Here is a 6,913-nt window from a genome sequence, read left to right on the forward strand (position 1 = left end):
GGTCACCTCAGGTTTCCTGTCATATGAAGGGCATTTCGAAGGAGACCATTACCTCATAGGACTCATTTCCTGAATCAGGGGTACCAACAAATGATTTCTTATCAGAAACAACCAGAATACTCAGCCAGTTGTGTTTTAAGTTCCATATTTATGTGCTCTTTTGTTGATTTTAATATTCATTTTAATGTTCATTTTAATATTCATAGACTTCTATATTTCTCTGGAATTATGGTTTCTTGGTTTGCACTATTGCAGAATTTAAAGGCCACAAATAGTGCTAAATAGCTTTGATTCATTATTTCCTTAGTGAGGCTGAGAAAAAGACTCGGGCAATGCATTTGGAGAAAACTGTCCAAATCCTTTTCCTGATTGTCATCTTCCTTCCGAGGCAGCACAGTTATGTGCTAAAATGTAACTAACCAACAAACAAAAAAAATCACCACCACCACAAAGTAGATTATAAGGTCACAAAACAGATATTTCCATAGGGTATTAATAAGAATGTTTCAGACATCCCTTTCTATTTTCAAGTGAACAACATCATCTTCAAACCTTTCTTTCTTTGCCATGGATGCTCCATTGCAACCCTGCTATAAGAATCTCTCCTTCAGTTTCTTCTGCTCCTTGCTGATGTTGGAGGCTCTTAACAGTACATTGCTCACATCATGCTCTTGTGGTATCTTATATTCACAAAACTAGTTTATGTCCCACCTGATGCACAGGTGATTTTGTTACTGTTTTGCTTCCTTTATCTTCAAGACCCCTGTGCTGCACAAATGTTCTCTGCATCTTTTTCCTTGAGTCTTTATCTGACTTGTGCCCTTTCCGACCTCAGAAGCAGAATCAAGCAACGCTCCTAATGAGCTGCTCCTTGATCAGTGTAAGGTGCATGCCTTTAGCTTATTCTTCTTGATTTCACTGCTGCCTTTCAAAAAGATAGTCACTGACACCTCCTCTGCCTTCTGTCTGCTCCTATCTTTTGTGATAATGTAATATCCTGATGATATGTTGTTGACTGGTCACATGTAAGTCTGCAGAAGCAAATAGTCCAAAGGACAGTTAGTTTTCACTCCTGAAAGTGAAAATCTGTTTCTGAAGTCTATTAAATCAGTGCATAAAATCATTTCTAGATTACCTGTTGTTGTTTGCAAATGCTTTTGAATTAAAAATAATTGCATAGCAGATTCTGATGTTCTTACTACAAATAGTACAATAGTTCCAGATTGTTCCAGTGTGAACTGTCACTGAAATCATTTGGAGTATGCCATTAGTAAACAAAAGGTATTGAAATAAGGTTAAAATAAGGTTAAAGTTCCCTAAGTTCTTGGCTAATTCTTAATCAGAATTTTCATATAAGAGATTACCACGGTGGGATTTCAGAATGTTTTTCCCCTTTGGTGTTCAGAGCTTCAGATACCGGCAAAAGCATGACTGTCCTTAATTGGCTTGAACTGCAATTCTTTCAGATGATTCTTTTGCTTTTATGGCTTGGAAGGAAGGAATATTGTCTTTCTTATTTTAAATAGTCAAGCCTTCTAGGTATGGATTTTGTCTCACTTAATATTCATAAAGTTTCATTCAAGTGGAGAGTTCTGTGTTGGTAATAGGTTATTATCATTAAGAAGTTCATTATTTGCAGGCAAAGTGCAATTGGGTATACCATTTTCACAGAGAGTAACATAAGGGTATTTATCACTATTCAAAAGCTGTAACTGCTATGCTTGAATTAATGGGAGGCTTGCAGTGCTGAAAGTGATGGAAAACAAACAGGCAGAGTAGATAATAAGGTTATAATAGTATTTTGAGGATTTACATTGTTTAAAGTGAAAGCAAGACTTCAAATACCTCTACAGATGACACAATTACATGCCTGTTAAAATTTATAGAATCAAGAATTCTCTATGGTCTGCTGAATTTTAAGCCTGCATAGCATATCTCTGCCAAATACCACACTCATACCATTTGAAATCTGTACTGTAACCCTTCATTTTTATATAATACTTGTATAAGTTCAAGCTTGCAGCATTTCTCATCTAGACTAAACTTCAAGACCAGAAAAGCCTGAGGTGCACACATCTGTACACTGCAGTTTGTGAAATTCAGGGTCAGTCTTCCTTCAAGGTTTAATCTAGTCCCATTATTTCCCTCAAGGTTTTTCATACTCTTCCAGTTTTATAAGGTTCAGAAAGATCTCTGTGGCCAGTTAAACCCTCTTCATGTTAATTATAAGGTATCAATATATTTTTAGCATATTTTCCATTAAAACTTTTTTTTAACAAAAACTGTTTTAATTTGACTCCATCCTTTTCAAATACATAATCAGCTCTCAGGTAATGACCATGAAATGCACAGGTTTTGTATCAGAAAACCTTTAGTGAGGTTTTGAACCTGGATAAAAAATAAGGCTGTGCAGTTTCCAGTGTCTAGGTTAAGGAGTGTATGTGTAGGCTGTGTTTGAGTAAATATGTATATGGGATCAAGTGTATCTGCATTTTGCAGTGGGCAGACAAAGAATGGAGCCATTTCAGCCTCTGCAGGTGTTTGTAGAATCCCTGGCATGGGATAATGGAGTCAAGCAATTATATATTGACAGCTTTTCATCTCAATCTAGCTAGGAAGTCTACAGGTCATACTAAAACATTAGTCTTTGTTTTCTGAGAAATTGAAAAGATTACCAGAGATTTCCCTTTTTAAATTTTATTTTCTTTTATTTTCCTTTAATTTTAACTGCAGCTCTGTTCCATTCACAGAGATTCCTTGTCATGTAAATTGAATACATAATATGATTAAAACAAATCTAGCCACTGAAAGTGCATGATTCTGGTTTTCTTTTTATTTCCTTGCCAGTATAATATGGTACCCCACAGGAAGAATATAAAGAATGATCAGAATTATATCCTTCATCTTTTTCCCTTTAAAATTATGTTTTAAATTATTTCTCAAACATTTATAATAGCTATGCCAATAAATCTATATCAAGTCATGCTGTTGCTATCTGGAAAGAAACCTTTGCTATTTCAGTTACTCCTTCCCAAGTAAAATGTTTTCTAGTGTCAGTTTCTTCCTTCTTACCTATGTGCAAAAAAACAACCAACCATCCAAAAATGAGTTGGTACCGTTAGTAGGGTTCTCAGCTGGTTTAAACATTTCAAACAATACTGATTTATATAAAACCGTGGAAAAACTCATCACTGAAGGTATTTCCTTGCCTTTATTCTAATGATAGTATTTTTATTGTTTTCTTTATCTCCTGTTATTGTTGAACAAGGTGTCATACTTGCTCTTTCATTTTCTCTCAGAACTCAAGTGTGTCTCTTTTTTTCTTATGGGCTTTTTTCTTTTGTTTGTTTCTATGTTTGTTTGTTTGTTTGCTTGCTTGTTTTCCATAGTCAGCCACTAAATAAGAATGAAGTAAATAAGAATGATGTAGCCAAACGTAATCTGCTTTTCTCCCTGCTTGTTAAGGATTTGTTTATTCATTCATTTACTAGAAAAGATGCTCTCCATTATAGTACACTTGATGAAAAGAGCTTGCAGGACTTGTTGTTATCTGTGAGATACTTTGTTTTTTTATTTAAGGGAACCATGCAAAGATAAAACAGAAGAAATCTCTTCTTACTGCCTGTACTAATTATACAGTGTGCATGCCTAATTTTTTACAGAAATATTTACAACAAAAATGTATATTATTTGGTTATTTCTCTGAATCTCTCATATTTGGCTATCCAGTAAAACTACCCTACTCCTTTTCTCATTGTTTGAAGTAGAAAGTCTAGGTCAGATACAGCTATAATGTCATGGTTCCATTACAAGCAATAGTCCTCTTTCTTGCTTGATTCATTATTTCATATGAGATTTATGTACATAGTAAACTCTTATATACATTTTTTAATGTCGAAGAAATTAATACATAATATTCTCTGTCTGTAAAATTATGTTGCACATTTGCAGCACTGAAGGAGAAGGCAGTGAAGGCTGGGAGTGTTTTGTAATTGCAGTGGGAGTTCATTGCACAGGTTTGGAGATGCCCCAGAGAAGATTAATCTCTTGCTTGAATGATCAGTCTTTTTGCAGTAAATAATTTCACTGTGACCGAGAAACAAAGTTATGAAGTATAGTTCCTCATCCTGGAGATTTAGTAATCATCACCTTTTTTGCCTACACCAAGATGTCAGTGGTAAAACACAACTTGGAAAGCAGCATACAGCTTTGCTTTGATATTTTAATAGTCCTAGCTTTTGAGTCTGAAACCAAGGGAAGAGGAACCCACAAGGCCAGCAGACTGTGAAACCTGGTCTTCTGCAGTTTGTTCCCTTCCTTTTGAATACCTGTGTGTATTCATAGACAAAAGTTACAGTTGGTCTCTGAGAGGGTAGGTTGAATGAGATGGATTATTTTGATTTTCCTTCCTGTTGAGCTTATGGTGATACTTGTGGCTGTAGACAGGTTTCTGTTGCTGCTTCACTGTGGAAATTAACAAGCATCCTTCATCTGAATCTTGTGCACTGATCTCCATCACCCTCTGTTGCTAACTCTTGACTGATATTTCCAATTAGTTCCGAAGTGTGTGAACTTAGTGCATTTCGTTCCATTTTGTTCCTTTAGTCTCCACTGTCCTTCTTTGCATGATATCTGCATAGCTCTACTAGTAGTGGCTTCAGCTATCACTAGTAGTGTCCTAGGCAAATTTTATAAGCCAATTTCAATGTTTTGTGCTGAATTAATTGAATACATGTGTAAATTAAACTGATGTTGAGATCCTTCTCAGAGGGACTTTGCTGATAATTTCATGTAGCTCCTGTGAATATAAGAGTTACAGTTTTTCCTTTGGTTATTTCAGCCATCTTGCAATTCATGTCTTTTTACTCCTCACCAGCTTTACGCTATGCCTAATGATTTTATGAGAATTCAATATAACATTGAATTCAGTGCTTTGCATTTGCTAGAAAATCTCTTAGTTGGGACTTTTTTTGCATACCTGTAGAACAGGTTAATTACAGTACAATGGCATAGTAAAGTTTTTTGAGTGTTTTTACTTCTTTATGTTTTCTGTTCCACCAAACCAGCATTTTCTTTCTTTTCCTCTCAAAACATGCACAAAAAAAACCAACAAAACAACAACAACAAAAAAAAGTCAATAATGCTCAGCTTCCAAGTGTCATTGACTTAAATGATGAGTTCTTAAAATGTCATAATGTCATAGCTCAGAAATTAGGAGGATTATCAAAGAAATTACCTTTTGTTGTCAGGTTGCAAAATAACTTTTGTGCACATTTCAAAAGGTGTAAAAATTATATAAAAAAGCTTGATGGGTAAATTACAACAAATTATTTGCTTGGCTAATCATGAGAAAAAGTCCTCATTGAGAAGTTAGTTTGAAGACCGTTTCACAGCTTTTTTCTTTAGCCATTTTTTTTTTAGCCATAAAGTTACCAACACGAAGATGATATTTTGACCGTTGCTAGGAGCTGGTATAAGACCACCACCAATTTTCCACAGATCAGTAAGGAGATTTCAGAAGGTATTAATTTAAAGTCTGGTAGTCATCTGGTTTCTCAAAAATCTTTAGTGGTTTTGAGCCTATCTAATTCACTGTATGTTTATCCTTCCTCTGGTTTCTAACCCACCAACATTTCACACTCCCTGTAACAGTCTGTAATAGTTGAAAACTGGACCAAATAAAACAATCCTGAAAAAGTAGGAGGTAGCAGGAGAATTTGAGCCACAGAACATCTTAGATGGGTCTTTTCTGATGACATTCCACAAGCCTAGCCCCTACTAATCTGGGCAGTCGATACAGTTTATTAAAGCAACATCAATCTAAACAATTTCACAGCTGCAAATTCTGTTAGTGCTTATTAATTTAGAAGAAGTTAAAATTTCAGTTGTTTCTGTTCTTTAGACATTAGCATTGCATTATTAACTAAACTTATATCTAGTCATTCTTCACCCATTTTTATTCTCTAGCAAACGACTTAATTTGTATTCATATCAAATCTTTTTCACCCTGGTATAAGAGAAACACTTGTCTCTTTATTGTTTTCAAACACAAATAGACGTCCAGACATAGATGTGTAGACTTTATTCCTCACAGGTTCTGTACACAGGTCTCTAAGAGCAATGTGCTGCTTTTCAATACAGGCTGTGAATTCTTTGACAACACATCTGTTACTCCATCCATTCTCAGTCAACCATTAGAAGCTTGCTTTGATCTCATCCTTCCCAAGAACTTTGAAGCTGTATTTCATCTTTCTGATCTGTCTTCTGTTTTGCTTTCTTTCCCCAGTGTATAGCCACTTTATGTGCAATGGAAGTGATAGATTTAACCACAGGGAATGATGTATGCAAACAGTAGTTTTCTTGCAGTTTTCACTGTCATCTATCACCTTTTTTTCCATATATAGTGCTTATTCCAGCGGGTCTTTTTCACAGAATTTAGTCAGCTTGCAGAGGTGGTTTTATGGTGCTGCGTATCCTGGTGCTATGCATCACCTCTTACCCACGGTTCCAGTGGAAGTGAATCTTCCATGTATTTCTCAGGGCACAGTAAGAAGTGTGAATGCAAAGCGAACGTCTGCTAAAATTGGATATTTATGTCATGAGCTCTATTGTATATTGTGCCTTGATGAATTGTATTAGATTCCAGAATTGCCGCATCAGTTCAGCTATAATCATGATGACATGAGGGCTTGTTTCCTTCAATATTTATGTTACATATTTCTATATCTTGTAGTATCTTTACATTTCTGAACAGAAATCAGGCAGCCTTTTGCTTTCATTTTGCTCCAGAGGGATGAATCGTGGGTAAATAAGCCTGTCATTCCCTGCTTTCCAAAATACAGACAAGAAAAGTGAATGTATACAATGCCCATTTTCCACATGCCTTTTTTTTTTTCCTTTTCTTCTTCTTCTT

Source organism: Coturnix japonica, chromosome 3, assembly GCF_001577835.2.
Source record: "Coturnix japonica isolate 7356 chromosome 3, Coturnix japonica 2.1, whole genome shotgun sequence".
NCBI lineage: Eukaryota > Metazoa > Chordata > Aves > Galliformes > Phasianidae > Coturnix > Coturnix japonica.